Below are 16,624 nucleotides of genomic sequence, written 5' to 3'. Positions count from 1 at the left end.
TACTGGGGCCTGCTTGAGGCAATCGACGGACAACAGGATGGTCGTGATCATGATCATGATGACCCAGCAAACCACTTCTAGAACATCCCATTGAGGTGCAAAATCACACAGCAGGAATACGATCTGCATTTGTATGTTCACTGCAGCACTATACACAATAGCCACAATTTCCAGAATCTGGACAACATCCTGAGTGCCCAAGAACAGACAACTGGATAAAAAAAACTATGGTACATTTACACTGACGAAATGGCGTGTCGGATTTCGGAAGGGAGAACGTTGGGAACGACATACCCATCCTGTGGAATTTGGTGTGTCGGCAAGTGGACATGGCTATCGAAGAGATTTGAGTAGAAGTCATGGATAATCTTCTCCATTGCCGTTCTGGAGGATGTGATGGATCCATCAGGACGTCGGAGGGCAGTCATCTTGGTCTTATAGTTGGCGAAGGACAGGCGGGCGTTACGAATACTTTTCCCGGCTTCTGCCGCATCTACCAGTACTTCTGCTCTTCTCTCTTTGAGGTCTTCCTTGATCGCATCTCTGCACTGCTTTGCAAGCTCGGACGTTAGCTTGCGGTTGCCTGAGGCATGCGCCAAACCACGCTGGCGAATTAGCTCAAGAGTTTTCGAAGATAGGCGACTTTTTGTGGCTATCTCTCTCTTGGCGTTCCTCGCACATTCATGGAGGTGCTGAACCAGTCGATCGTATTCCTCGTCAATGTTGTCAACAATGGCATCTTTCCATGTTGCCGCAATAGTACCAAAGAGTTCCCAGTTGGTGGTCGTTCTGGGAGTTCTCTTTTTGAACTTTGCAGCCCTTTCTCCCCGCTCTGTGAAGTAGAATTTTGCACGAAGGAGACGGTGGTCCGATCCCGTTCGAAATTTTGGGACAACAGCGACATCAGTCAGGCAAAACCGTCGATTGAATATGATGTGGTCTATTTCGTTGTGGAATCGTCCACCGGGAGACTCCCATGTCCATCGTTTAGATTCTGCCTTCTGGAACTGTGAGTTACCATGAATGGTCTTGGTCGACATGATGAACTCAGACAGTCTCTCACCCTGTTCGTTCCATTCTAGGCCATGGGTTCCGATGTGAAGTTCTTCAGCTGATCTTCTCGGTCCTATCTTGGCATTAAAATCACCCACAATGATCTTGTAGAAGGTGTGGTCTTCTTTATAGAATTTCTCTAGCTCCATGTAGAACTTCTCGATTTCTCTTTCATCATAATGAGATGTTGGTGCGTAGACAACGAAGATAGAAACTGCAGGCAGTGAGCCACATCTATTCAAATGTAAACGTCCGATTCGGGTTGTTAGGCATTCGAATGAATCAATGCTCTTGGCCAAGTTTGTGTTGATAAGGACACCGACGCCTCCAACACCTCTTTTATCGCATGTTCCGAGGAACAATTCTTCTCCAGTGTCGAAAACGGCATGGTGAGATTCGTGTCTTCTTGTCTCGGTCAGACCAATGATGTCGTACTTGATCATTCGCGCTTGTACCATCAGGTCCTCGATGGATGCATCTGATGCTAGCGTACGTGCATTGAAAGTACAGACGATCATTTTTGTCTTCCTTCGTTGTGGCAGCCTAGGTCGGCCTTGAGATTTTGTCGGCCTCTCCTTTCTCATCCTTCTCAGTGCTGCCATGTCGGTGAAGCCTTCAGGGTCAGGTGAATGAGACCAGTTGTAGTTACTGGTTTTGGCATATCGAATACACAGCGGATAGCTTGCCAGGCTCTTCCGTGCGGGCGGAATACTCTCGGTAGCTTGCCAGTCTTTCCGAGAGGTATAGAGGCTTTTGGGGTGACCTCTAATCACCCTTGTAGGTGTTACCATATTTGAACCCTATCAAATATGGTACGACAATTCCAGAAGACGGGTATTTAGTGTCTTATGATGTGTCGAGAGTAGAAGTCTGCCAGTGGGGTATTTATCTGGGTAGGGTGGGTCTCCTGTGCACAATTCGATCCCTGGGTGGTTGATGGAAGCAGACAGGGCAGGGTAGGGTGGGGCTCCTGATTAGAATCCCTTTGTCACCTGTGGTGGTGGGGGGTGGGGCTCCTGATTAGAATCCCTTTGTCACCTGTGGTGGTGGGAGCAAGCAGAGAAGCTCTGTCCCTGGGTCCGCCGAGCCTGGAGTCCAAGGTCTCAGAGAGTTCCGCTTACCTTGTTCTGTGGGTCTTCAGTTGTGCGTGGGTCTCGGCCGGAGCTGCCGCGCGGTTCCGGAAAGCGTCCTGGAGTGTGGCGACGGCTGGGTAGTGGAAGTAGTGTCGAGAGTGGAAGTCTGCCAGTGGGGTATTTATCTGGGTAGGGTGGGTCTCCTGTGCACAATTCGATCCCTGGGTGGTTGATGGAAGCAGACAGGGCAGGGTAGGGTGGGGCTCCTGATTAGAATCCCTTTGTCACCTGTGGTGGTGGGAGCAAGCAGAGAAGCTCTGTCCCTGGGTCCGCCGAGCCTGGAGTCCAAGGTCTCAGAGAGTTCCGCTTACCTTGTTCTGTGGGTCTTCAGTTGTGCGTGGGTCTCGGCCGGAGCTGCCGCGCGGTTCCGGAAAGCGTCCTGGAGTGTGGCGACGGCTTGTTCTGTGGGTCTTCAGTTGTGCGTGGGTCTCGGCCGGAGCTGCCGCGCGGTTCCGGAAAGCGTCCTGGAGTGTGGCGACGGCTGGGTAGTGGAAGTAGTGTAGCAAACAGCACCCGGCCCAGACAAGGTCAGACCTGAACACCTGAAGAACCTGCCGTCAGTACTCATCAATACACTGGCTCGGCTCTTCACTCGCTACCTGTCTGAATGCAAGGTTCCATCTCAATGGAAAACCAGCAGGACCGTACTACTGTTCAAGAAGGGAGACATCCATGACATTGGCAACTATCGTCCGATCTGCCTATTGTCTGTCATCTACAAGTTGTTCACTCGAGTCATCCTGAATAGGATTGGCAGAACACTAGATGAAGGACAACCATGTGAGCAAGCAGGGTTCCGCAAAGGATTCAGCACCATCGACCATATCCACACGATAACCAAACTCATTGAGGTTTCTCGGGAGTTCAAGATGCCGCTCTGCTTAACGTTCATTGATTTAAAGAAGGCCTTTGATTCTGTTGAGACGGAAGCGGTCATTGAAGCCCTAGCCAATCAGGGCATACAAGCCCAATACATCAGGATCCTCCGTGAGCTGTATTGCGGATTCACTACCAGGATCTCACCATTCTACAAAGAAGTGATCGTTGATGTCAAGAGAGGGGTGCAGCAGGGTGATACCATTTCACCAAAACTCTTCAGTGCCACCCTCGAGAACATCATGCGACGACTGGAATGGGAAGGAATGGGAGTGAAGATAGATGGTCGGCAACTACACCACCTCCGCTTTGCCGATGACATTGTTTTAATAACACCAAACATCAGCCAAGCGGCACAAATGCTGGCCGACTTTGACCGTGAGTGTGGAAAGGTAGGACTACAGCTGAATCTTACGAAGACAATGTTTATGAGAAATAGCCTTGTTCCTGACGCCCCATTCGCTCTCAATGGAACGACCATCTCCGAATGCAACAGCTATGTGTACCTAGGTCGAGAGGTCAACATGACAAATGACCTGGCACCCGAGCTGCGCAGGAGGAAGAGAGCGGCTTGGAACGCCTTCAAGAACGTCGAAGAAATAGCTAAGAGGACGAAGAACCTCCGGCTCCGGGCACATCTCTTTGATTCCACTGTTCTTCCTGCATTAACATATGCCTCAGAGACCTGGGCCCTACGCAAACAAGATGAGAACGCCATTCAGGTCTCCCAAAGAAGAATAGAAAGAGCTATGCTTGGAATATCACGTTTCACTCAAATGAGAGAACGAATCCGGAGTTCTGACATCCGTCGACGATCAAGGATCAGGGACGCTGTCTCATTTGCCAAGGTGTCGAAAATCAGATGGGCTGGTCACGTAATGAGATTTAAAGACGACCGTTGGACTAGAGCTGTTACTGATTGGATTCCACGGGATGTCAAGAGACCGCGTGGCCGCCCACCTACCAGATGGTCAGACTTCTTTGTCAAGGTCATGAACGATCGGTTTGAGGCCCTCCATGTTCCCGGAGCGACGAGATGCCATTGGGCTACACTAGCACGCGACAGGGACAAATGGAGACGTTACTGGCGCCCGCTCGAGCAAATCGCCGACTAACGGGAAGTTAAGTGATTAAGTGATTAAGTGGTACATTTACACAATGAAATACTATACAGCTGTTAGCAAAAAAATGAAGTCATGAAAATTGCTTATAAATGAATGGACATGGAGAGTATAATGCTGAGTGAGATGAGTCAGAAGGAGAGGGATAAATATAGAATTACTGCACTCATTTGTGGGATATATGAAAAAAAGCGTTATATGAGACTAATACCCACGGATGGTAGGAACAAGGGCCAGAAGGACTAATCCATGAATGGAAACTTGCCACAAGAGGAAAGGCCCTGTGGGGGTGGGGGTTGGGGAGGGCAGTTAGGATACAGAAGCGACCACTATGATAATGATAGTTGGAGATAATCACTCTGGACAAGACTGAGTGCTGAAAAGAGGGAAAGGGATATACATGACAAACCTGTATTGAAAACCAAAATGCCCAGAAGAAGAGAGAGAGGCAGGGCGGGGTGGGGGGAGGGATCTGCTATAGAGGTAGTCTGGGGTGCACTGTGCACTGTCCTCCCATTGTTCATTGATTTGCTCGAGTGGGCCCAGTAACGTCTCCATTGGAGACTTTGTTGTTACTGTGTCTGGCATATTGAATGCGTCACGGGGAGCTTGCCAGGCTTTGCCGTGCAGGCAAGATACTCTCGGTAGCTTGCTGGGCTTGCTGGGCTCTCCGAGAGGGGTGGAGAAATAGAACCCAGCTCAGCTGGGCTGGCTGAACACAAGGCAAACGCCCTACCACTGTGCTACTGCTCCAGCCCAGAGGCAGTCTGGGGTGGGGGGTGATATTGATTGGAGGGAAACTGGGGACACCAGTGGTGGGAAATGTGCACCAGTGAAGGAACAGGTATTGGAATATTGTATGACTGAAATCCAATCATGAGTAACTGTAACTGTTTATCTTACGATGATTCAATTAAAAAAAAAATCAACTTTACCTGTTTAGAAAAATTAAGTACCTTTTCTTATCCATAGCACCTGAATGGGTTGTTTGTAGCAGAGTTTGAAAATCTCTTACAATTGAACTCTCAAATCTACAAACTAAGATGAAGCCATAGCAACTATTTTTTTTTATTTTTAAAAATCTTTTTTTCCCTTTTTGTTTTAATTGAATCACTGTGAGCTACAGTTACAAGACTTTCATGCTTGAGTTTCAGTCATACAATGATCGAACACCCATCCTCCACCAGTGCGCATTTTCCACCACCAATGTCCCCAGTATCCTCCCCCCCCCCCCCATCCCAACCCTTCCCTGTCTCCAAGGCAGATAGTTTCCCTCTTTCTCTCTACTTTTAGGCATTATGGTTTGCAATACAGATACTGAGAGGCTATCATCTTTGGTCCTTTATCTACTTTCAATACACATCTCCCATCCCGAGCGATCCCTCCAACCATCATTGACTTAGTGATCCCTCCTCTATCCCAGCTGCCATCGCAATGATTTTGGTCAATGGTCAAGTCATAAGGATTAACACCGAGAGGACTGGGGTCCAAATCTCCACACTCCAGCTGGCGTCCTCCTTCCCGTGTCTCACCAAACACTCCACCAGGCCTCCCAGTCACCCCAAACACAAACCTTTACTGCCTTTTTCAAGTCTCCCCTTCCCGTGGCTAACGCAGGAAGTGAATTCCATCCCTTTTTCCCAACTATCAAATGTTCGTTCAACATGACCACTGACTTTTTCATCTTTTGGCCCTGCAGGCAGCTTTTCATAAGAAGAGCAGTTCTCACTAAAAATTACAGCTACCCTGCCTTATACTTCATAATCTTTATTTAAATGCCAATCATATACACTCAGAATGAGTTTCTAAGTTTATTTAAACAATGACTATCACTTTTGGAAGTAACGAGACAATGTGAGCAGATGAGATTTGTAATATATTTTAAAAGCATACTGATTTTTCTCCCTCTAAAATCCAAGCCAGGATCAAATTCAATGGTAAACTTTAATAGCTTTAATCAAATTTTAGTAACTCTCTAACAACTCTGGATTCTATCTCTTGAATAATAATGAACAAATCCAAAAGAACAGTTATTAGCACTCTCTAGGTTTGAAGCCTGCCTCTGGCTAGCTATGTTCCCTTAAGGAAGTCATTTATTCTTTCTGTCCTTGTTTCCTTATCTGTAGAGTGAAGGGAATGATATCTAGCTCATGGCATTATTATAAGCATACATTTAAAGTGCTTAGAATTGTGCCCAGCACACAGCAAGTATTCAATTACTGCGAGCTGTTATTACAGATGCTAAACACCAATAAAACTGAGTAAATTAAGTAATTTTAAAGACATATATTTATATTCATTTACTCTGTTTTGTACATTATTTAAATTTCAAATGTACCAAATTAGTGCCTTCCTTCCCCTCTCTTGTTACATTAATTAAAAAACCTGAAAATGTCATTTCCCTTATGTGGTATTCATCACTGTTCCTTTGGCACAGAGATTATTTGGGTGTGTAAGCACATAAATATTTCTTTTTTGGGAATCCCTAATGAAAGAAGATATTATACCAAGATTTGCCTCTCCACGTCCTGACCCCATAAAAAAGGAACAATATATTCACACTGAGGAAGAACTGTATTTCTTTTGGGCAAAGATTCTAAATTCCTTTTCAACATTAGCTTAATTTCCAAAATATCCAAGCTGACATTAAATATAGGTTATATTGACAGAGCTTCTAATTACAACTGTCAGTGATATCTCTGGCAAGCCAGTTTTAAAATTTCTCAGTTGTATTTCAGTCCTTGTATGACTGAAACCCAATCATGAACAACCCTGTAACTGTGTATCTCACAGCCGTTCATTCATACATTAAAAAATAAAGATAATTGTTATAGCTTGGAATCATTCTTCATTATATATAAGCTTGGAATCATTCTTCATTCTATATTTTCCCTCACTAGCCACCATAAATCTATTTCTAAATGTTAGAAAATTCTAATTCACTTGACAATAAAAACAATAAATAAAATTTCTCAGTTGTTCAGGATTAGAGAACACTGCATTTCAAACTAAGAACTCTGAAGTGAATAAACAAGACCCATACCTCTCAACGCCTCAGAATCTTTAAGGGAAATGATGCCTGGACCTTCCCTACCGCTGCAAACACATAGAATTATCCCCGACACAGCTCTCTTTCAGCCCACATTCTGCAGCGAACTCATGGTTCATTTCTAACCTTCTTCCTCTACCTGCTACTCCTCATCACACTAGTCCCATCATTGCAAAGTCTCATAGGATTGACTCTGTTTTACCTTTGCAATGTGTGTGTGGAGATAGAACATGATGAAACTGTCACGGTCACGGTCCTCCCGTTATTCATAGATTTGCTTGAGTGGTCCCAGTAATGTCTCCATCGTGAGACTTGTTACTGTGTTTGGCACGTTGAATACGTCACGGGTAGCTTGCCAGGCTTTGTCGTGCGGGTGAGATAATGTGGGTAATATTATTTTGGTTACAGAACGGTGTTTCTAAGACAAACCACAAGTGCACCCCACATTAGAGTTGAGGGAAACTAGTGAAAGTCAGTCTTCCAAATTCTTTTTGACTTTTACTCTTTTGACAATGCCAGGACTAGAACCCAGGAAGTCATGCAGGCAACTGCTTGACCATTGGGCATATCCTGACTCCCTACACATCATTTACTCTTTAAAAAAATCATCCTCATCAAAAGTTTGCCTACTGCTCATTGAGTCAAGCATACCATATTTCATCAAATTGAAGTTGACATTTCTTTAAGAAGCACTGTATAGGATGGTGCAAGGGAAACTGGGGTTATTGGTGGTGGAAAATGGATAGTGGTGGAGGAATGGGTGTTGGGTCATTGTATGACTGAAACCTGATCATGAACGGCTTTGTAACTATGTATCTCATGGTGACTCAATTAAAAAATTAAAATAAAAAAAACAAAAAGTAAAAAAAAAGAAGCACTGTATAATATGCACCACAAACAACAAAAGTCTCAGTTGAACAATGATAGATGATAATTTATTGATAATCATCAATAGATATATTTATTAAGATTTATTGATTATAAAATCATCCTGAATTTCAAAGGCTCTCAATCTGAAAAAGAACGTGCTTCTATGAAACAATGAATTACAGCATACGTTTTATTTACAATATCCCAACTCCCCACTGGACCTTTCAAGGTGGAAATTTTTACCTCCGCTTGACAGGTGAGCTAAAAGACATTAAGCACTGGTCCAAAGTCAAATCAATTTTCAAGAAGTGGGAGGAGGAAAATCGGGGTTTAAATCTATGCCTACCTGACTACAAATCCAAGTATTTCCATATTACTGCATTGATTTCCCCAGATATCCCAGACAGAACACGAGGAAGAAGGCAGGGCATCAGTTTCTGAAAAGAACCAGAATTTACTGCTGCTCACAGGAGGTGCTTAGAAGGGTTTAGGGGAGGGTGTACCAAATCTGCAGAATGGAATGCATGGCTATTGTCAGGCTGCTTTACAAATATGGGTAGACTCCGAATTTTATTTCACTCTATTTTTATTTAGATCTTTGGATGTCTTCAAATTACCAAGCTGTTCATTAGTCTAAAAGAGAGACGAGTTTATTTGATTCATATTATCCTCAGGGCTACATATAAATGCAGAGATGTAGGGCGAAAAGTTTACCGAACGTGCCAAGTTTATGAATGATTAATGTGGCTGGTAAGCTGGGGGTGTGGGGGGAAGCAGAAAATGTTCCAAAATGTCTGTTAACACAGATATTCCGCTGTTCTCATTTTTGGTTTTTTCCTTGGGGGAGCGGGGCACCAGAGATTCTCTGCCAGCAGGGCAGATGGTTCCATGCAAAGGCCTGAGGATATCGTGCTGTGGATTACCAGGGCTGCCCTGGCAGTGTGGGGGTGGTGGAGCGCTCCAGGACCACACCTGGTGAAGCTTGCGGACTTCTAGTCCAGCGATCAAACTTGGTTCAGTGCCCTAACCACTCAGCGGTTACCTTAAAAGAAATTAATAGGAATTAAGAAATTAATTAACTCCTACATGCATGGGTGCTAGGTGTACTTGTGGTGCCAGGAATTGAACTGAGGGTCTCTCACATGCTAAACATGTGCTCTACCAGGACCCTAACTCCTAATTCTGTAAACACAAGATTTAGAAGATGGATTATGAATGGGTTTGTGTTTATTCCACAAGGGGCTTGAAGTGACCCCATCTGTGGCAGGGGGCTGTGAGTCCAGGCAGGACAGGTTTTTTGTTTTTTTGTTTTTTTGCTTTTTGGGTCACATCCGGCGATGCTCAGGGGTATTCCTGGCTCATGCACTCAGGAATTACTCCTGGCAGTGCTCAGGAGACCATATGGGATGCTGGGAATCGAACCCTGGTCTGCCGTGTGCAAGGCAAACATCCTACCCGCTGTGCCCCCAGGCAGGACAGTTTAAGTACGCCTTAAAAAGGGAAATGTGGGGCAGCAGAGAGCACAGTGGGTAGGGCGCTTACTTTGCATGCGGCAAACCCGGGTGTAATTCCCAGCATCTCATATGGTCCACTGAGAGTGTGGGAGCTTGACAGGACAAATAAAACAATTCCTGCAGTGGTAGGATTCATTTATAGAAGGTTCCAGTCAAAGAATCCTGCCATTATATAGAAATTTCTGCAAATTATGGGTTTTGTATGGAAACCTCTGAAGTTTCTGAAAAAAAAAAACTGCAAGTAGGAATAAATTTGGTTTATTTTGCTCTTGTGAAAGGTAAGAGGGCAGGGCTCAGGGGGAGAGGAAAAAAAATAGCTATTTCTGGGGAGAGAAAATAGCAGGAGAAGGTGAAGAGGTTTCAGGTATTTCTGAGGGTGCCTCACTGCAGGGGTGGGTAGAAGGCCATTTCCTCCTGCTCTGGCCTCATCTCAAGTAAGAGGGAGCACATTTCCCCCTAGTAAAGTCTAAGTTGAGGGGTCATGATTACAATGACATCATATTTTCTGTCATTTTTAGGGTTAAGATGAGGAGGCGAGAGGAAGGAGAATCAGAGGTGAAGTACAGTTTTGCTTCCGAAACGGAAGATGACTCTGCTAGTAACCACTTCATTCTGCTTCTTTCTGATCCTGAATCTAAGAATAATGGGAAATGCTCGAGAGAGGGAGAGCCACAACACGAACACAACCTGTGATCTATGGAAGGGATGAAGAAGAAGAATGAAAAAGAGCGAACAAATATCGAGACTAAGACATTAATCTATCATAGAGAGTGTGTCAGAAGTGTGAATCAAAAATAAAAAGCCAAATCAAAACAAACAACCCCAACCCCCCAAACAATACAATTCAAATTAAAAGAAACAAATAACCTATATCTGCATTTGTTGAGTTGCCCCCAAACAGAACTTTTTTTCAGAACCTAAATTTTACTGTAACAAAATTTACTGTCTTCATGGCCTAACTCTTCCCCCTACTCCACATAATTACTACACCCATGTTTATTTTTGCAAGTAATTCATGCACGATTTTTAAAATTTTTTTGTTAGTGAAACACCATGAGGTACAGTTAAAGACTTACAAATTTTTGTGCTTGGGTTTCAGTTATACAATGATCAAGTACCCATCCCTCCACCAGTGCCCATCCTCCACCACCACGGGTCCCAGCATTTCTCTCACCCCCCATATCCCCCATCTCACCCTGCCTCTGTGGCAGGGCATTCCCCCTTATTCTCTCTCCTTTTGGGTCCTGTGTTTTGCAAAAGAGGCATTGAGTGGCAGTCATGTTTGGTCTATAGTCTACTTTCAGCATGCTTCTCCCACCCCCGGAGGATCCTCACAACACCCTTTATTTGGTGCTCTCTTCTCTATCTGAGCTCCCTTTTCCCCTAGCACGCATGCACGACTTTTTTTTTTAACGCTTCACATAATGGTCGCACCCCACTTTGTTTTTTTGGCAACAATCTCTTGCTGAACCCACAACCACGGGAAGAGATTCACCATTCCCAAACTGTGCTCTGGTACCAGACAGCTCTGCCGGTCCTTTACAGAAAAAAAAATCCAGATGTGCCCGCATGAATTACATTTCCTCTTGGGATGCTTCTCCTGCCCTCTCCGAACAAGATAAAGAGTGGCCCTCACACTTCTCAGGGGTCCCATAAGAGGGCGAAAACCGAAGCAGCACATTACACATCTGTCAGAGCCTGGGAACAGGGCGGCGATTAAGTCAGCTGGGGCATCTCGGGTGTGCTTCAGGGGGCTAATAAGAGACCGGGAGATAGATTCATCACTGGATACTTAATAAAACCCACCGCATAACAATGCCCACTGGGAATTCTAAGTCACCGGAGCATACTGTGACTACCAGCCGCGTTCAAAGGAGACAGGAGTCTCTACAGTGCTGGATGGAATCCACGGTGGCAGGGGAAACCCCTGGTGCTAAGTGACATCAAGGAGACAAACGCTCTGCAAAATCAACAAAGGATGCTGGAAATGTGCTCATCTGGGGGGCTGGAGAGGGAGTACAGGGTGGCAGGCGCTTGCCTTGCATGCAGCCGACTCTTACTCAACCTTGACTGCCCCATGTGTTTCCCCCAGCTGGGAGTGAGCCCTGAGCACTGCCGTGCAGAGTTGGTGCCTCCCGCCCAGCCCAGAGATTTATGCATGCATTTGTTGCGCAAACATTCGAGGGCCTCCTCTGTCCTGGGTCCTGCCTGGGACAAAGCACAATGAGAATGGCACCTGCCACCGAGTGCTCACAGCCGATGGGCTGAAAGGAGGCCAGGAACACTGACCTCCGGGTGATGAGAGCAAATGAAAACCTTCAAGCTTCTCGACTTGTGTCTGAAACCCCAGTTAAGACAATAGTGGAAGAATTTGTTAAAGCCGTAATTTCACGGAAGAAAGGTGGGGGTGGGGGAAGATTGGTAAAGCAGCCAGCAGATGAAAGTTATCCACAGCATTTTGGAAGCTGGAAAGCAGATGGATGAATGGTAACTGATTTAGTAGGACAAGGAGAACAAAAAACCAAGCTGTCTGCGAGGAGGAGTGCCAAGTCCAGCTGCAGATCCATGGAGAAGAGCAGGAACTGAGCTCCTGAGGCTTCTGAAGTTCAGGGCGGAGAGGAGGGCTGAAGAGAAGACGGTCTATAACGCTGGGGAAGAGGCAGAGAGATTTTAGGACTTCTTCCCCCGTTGGCCACAGAGGGAAGTCCACTTTCTGCAGACATGGGGAGATGGAGGAGGAAATGAAATACACCCAAAGAAGGAAGGTGTATGGAAATCTGCATCCTGAAGGATGATACGTGCCTCCCCGAACACCTCTTTTCCATTCCAAGCACTGTCCATTTTCTATTTTGTTTTTTGTTTTGTTTTGTTTTGTTTGTTTTTGCTTTTTGGGTCACACCCGACAATGCACAAGGGTTACTCCTGGCTCTCCACTTAGGAATCACTCCTTGCTGTGCTCAGGGGACGATATGGGATGCTGGGAATCGAACTCGGGTCGGCCGAGCACAAGGCAAACGCCCTCCCCTCTGTGCTATCGCTCCAGCCCCCATTTTCTATTCTGCTGGCAGCTGCGGGTGTACCTTCTGGCAGCAGAGTGGAAGCTCTTGGGGAAACTGGCTTAAAGAATGTTAGGACCCACTTAGCCGGAGAACTGCTGTGACAGGCTGTGGGGCCTCTGAGTGACTCAGGCCTCTTCCAGGAATAAGAAAAGCAGAAAAAAACAGATGGTTTTGTCAAAGGTTACATCCCCGGAAGGAGATTAGATCTCCGGAATGTAACAGTCAAGAAGTTGCCTGCCAAAACAACAACAACAAAATATATGTGTATTCTATAAGTAATAGAAATCTGCTGAGTAATGCTTACTTGCCAAAATAAAAGTATAAGAATTTGCCGAATCTAGTGCTCGGTGTCCTTGTTGAAGCCTGCTGCACCGGGTGGATACTTGGACCCCAGCTAGCTGGAACAATAAACTTCGCTATGTGATTGATTTGCTTTATCGGCTCTGTTCTCTATCCTTGAGGGGTGGTCGACTCCGCACTCTCAACAAGAAGAGATGTATCCGTATGAACATGAAGGCGCATCTCTCCAAGTCAACCAAACTCACTGTCTTTTTGACCTGCACGGAGTCACATCTGTGCACAAGGCCCATCCAAGCACATGGAGGCCCTAGCAGTTACTCCTAATCTGGGCAACCCAAGATGACAGGGAACACGAGGAGACCCAAAGACAGTGACTGAACTAAATAAGTGGAAAAAGAAACTGGTGGGGAGGTGGGTAGGGGCACAGAATAAAAGGGTCGAAAATTGGGGCTGGAGCAATAGCACAGTGGGCAGGGTGTTTGCCTTGCACGTGGCCAATCTGGGTTCGATTCCCAACATCCCATACAGTTCCCCCGAGCACCGCCAGGGGTAGTTCCTGAGTGCAGAGCCAGGAGTAACCCCTGTGCATCGCTGGGTGTGACCCAAAAAAGCAATAAATAAATAAATAAAAAACAAAAGGGTCAAAAATTATTTTTGGAAAAATTGTCTTCATGGGCTAAAGAAGCTGTGGTTTATAGGTACAACAGAAAACTATTCTGACGTTAAAAAGATGGAATTGTGCCATTTGGGACAAAATGGGTGGGGCTTGAGGCGACTACGCTAAATGAAATCAGTAAGGAAGTGAAAGACAATTACTGGATGATTTTACTTACATGTGGAATATAACTAACAAACTGGCAAAATTAATATAACTAATTGCTAAACTCAGTAAAAAAAATCCTGAAGGTTACCTCAGGAATAAAGGGGTTAGTGAGAAGAATGGGTAGAAGTTCTTTTTGGTGATAATATGGATCTTTGCTAGTGGGTATGGTAATTCTTTACACATGTAGAAGTGTCAGGCTTTTGAATTATACACCCTTTGAATTATATACCCTTATAAACTAATGATTCACCAACAGAAAGACAACAATAAAGTCATCAAAAACATAAAGTGGCATATTAAAGCATGAGTGTCACATAAAAAGAATATTCAGAGAACAAAAAATCTTCCAATTTTTAAATAACTTCAGGATGTTTCACATAAAATAGAATAAATTGAGAAAAACATCACTTAAGAGAGTGGGATATTCAGCACCCAGGGGGAGAGAGAGAACAGAAGGGAATGCCCTGCCACAGAGGCAGGGTGGGATGGGGGCTGGGGGTGGGAGGGATATTATCCATGGTGGTGGAAAATGGGCACTGATGGAGGGATGGGTATTTGATCATTGTATAATCGAAACCCAAACACAAAAAATTGTAAATCTACAACTGTACCTCATGGTGTTTCACTAATAAAAAGAAAAAAATAGAGTGGGATATTAAAAAATAAATTAAATAAAGGGGAAAATATAATATCTTTTTTTTAAGAGGAACTACTAAGAACACCTGACTTAAAATTTTAGCCACACAAAGAAAACGAAGGGGGAAAGTATCAAACTTCTTTTTGGAGGGGAACCTGGTGATGGTCAGGGGTTACTCCTGGCTCTGCACTCAGGAATCTCTCCTAGTGGTGCTCAAGGGACCAAAGGGGATGTTGGGAATCGAACCCGGGTTGACTGTGTACAAGGCAAGAATCTTATTCACTGTACTAGCTCTAGCCCCATCTTTATTTTTGAAAAAAGAAATTCCTAGCTGAAGATGTGGCTTCAGTGGTAGTACATTTGTTTTGCCTGTGCTTACATGTGCCCTGGGTAAATTCCCCATCCAAAAATATTGTCTTTGAAAAAATTTCCCCCAAATTAGAAATTTGTTAGAAATGCAATTCTAACAAATGAAGAAGAAAACATCTATTGTGACATTTCAGGAGAACTGGAATAAAAGTAAGATTCCAAGTAAACCCAAAAAGAAAAATCTTTGCAACTATACAAATAATTAGGACTCAAAGTACCATTTGGCTTCCAAATAGCACTTGAAAGCTTGAAGACAATGGTACGAATAATGTTAAAATTCTGGGAGATTATCATTTCAATCTAGAATTCTATTCTTAGCCAAACTATCAAGTCTGAGGGCAAAATTAAAGAATCTGAAGACAAAGTCTCGAAAACTTTACTTATCATGGAACCTTTCCCAAGGGAATTCCATGCTCCAGCAATATAAACACTTAAACTAAAAGAGCTTGCAGCCCAGGAATCAGTTTACAAGGCAGGAAGGAGGCAAAGGGAATTCTCAGGAGAACAACATCTCAGAAGAGCATCTGGGCAAGGTCTCCTGCCCCCCACCCCGCAAAAAAAAAAAAAATTTTTTTTTATCCAGATTTGTAATGGGATACAAATACACAGAAGATTTTTCCAGGGGGGGAAATAGTTTGCTTGATATATTGACATTATTGAAAAGTTTTAGGTAAGCTGGAAAGTCTCGTGTTAGTGACTGGTACAGAGAGAAAGCAAGGCTTAAAACCTCCTCCACAACCCAAAATGAAAGCAATGATTCATTCCAACTCCACAATACAGGGAAATCATCCAGGCAGGGAGCAAGGCGAACTGTATCTGGGTCAGGACTGGAAGCATAAGAGACAGGGGTAGGAGCTGAAGGACAAAGGTGAGAAGTCATAAAGGCTTCGACAGTGTGTGGATGGATGGAGGTGAGACCCATCAAAGGGAAGGAGAGCCGGGCCGGTGACTTCTTACTACGTGAGCTCAGTCTGGAATCTTAGACACAAGAGTCATACTGTTGCGGGGTGAAGGCAGAAGGGGAATTTTCAAAAGAAAAAGAGACCCAGGAACAGGGCTCAGCAGGGTCCAGCATGGGTAAGACCCGGGGTGCTGTTTCTGGCACAGCCCAAGGAAATGAAAAGCAGAGTAATCATAATCACAATTAATTAACTTCACATACCACCTGGTTCCACGGTGCTCAGTAAGAAGCCCAAGTAATTTCAAAAGAATGTGGCAAACTGACTTGGAAGCAGAACACGGAATCGAAGCCTTTATACACAATGATAAAGATTCTGTTATTTGCCCTTTTACAGATGAGACAGAGGAAGGGAAATGAACGGGCCGATAGTCATACAGCTGAGAGAGGCCAAGAGATCTGGACTCAAGTCAACAGCCCATAGCCCGAGCTCCTCACAATAGTGCTCATTCCCATATTCAACACCACCACCATCCCCTATTCCCAAGCTACTGTGTGTGTCAAGCCCTGGCCTAAACATTTTATTTTATTTTATTTTATTTATTGTTGGACTGGAATGATAGCACAGCGGGTAGGGCGTTTGCCTTGCGTGCAGCCAACCCGAGTTCAATTCCTCCGCCCCTCTCGGAGAGCCCGGCAAGCTACTGAGAGTATCCCGCCCGCATGGCAAAGCCTGGCAAGCTACCCGTGATGCATTTTATATGCCAAAAACAGTAACAAAAAAAGAGTCTCACAATGGAGATGTTACTGGGCCTGCTCGAGCAAATTGATGAACAACAGGAGGACAGTGCTACAGTGCTATTTATTTATTTATTCATTTATTTTATTGAATCACTGTGATACAGTTACAAAGCCTTCATGT

At 44.7% G+C, this 16,624-nt stretch overlaps 1 protein-coding gene across 1 annotated transcript in view; it reads right to left on the bottom strand.

The window, feature by feature from the left end:
• The window catches only part of TTC28 (tetratricopeptide repeat domain 28), a 716,021-nt gene that overhangs the window by 181,670 nt on the left and 517,727 nt on the right, over positions 1-16,624 (bottom strand). The gene's annotated exons all lie outside the window — the stretch shown is intronic.

The sequence above is a fragment of the Sorex fumeus genome, unplaced genomic scaffold (assembly GCF_029834395.1).
Source record: "Sorex fumeus unplaced genomic scaffold, SorFum_2.1 ptg000032l, whole genome shotgun sequence".
Taxonomy (NCBI): Eukaryota; Metazoa; Chordata; class Mammalia; order Eulipotyphla; family Soricidae; genus Sorex; species Sorex fumeus.
This window is presented reverse-complemented; position numbering and strand designations above follow the sequence as displayed.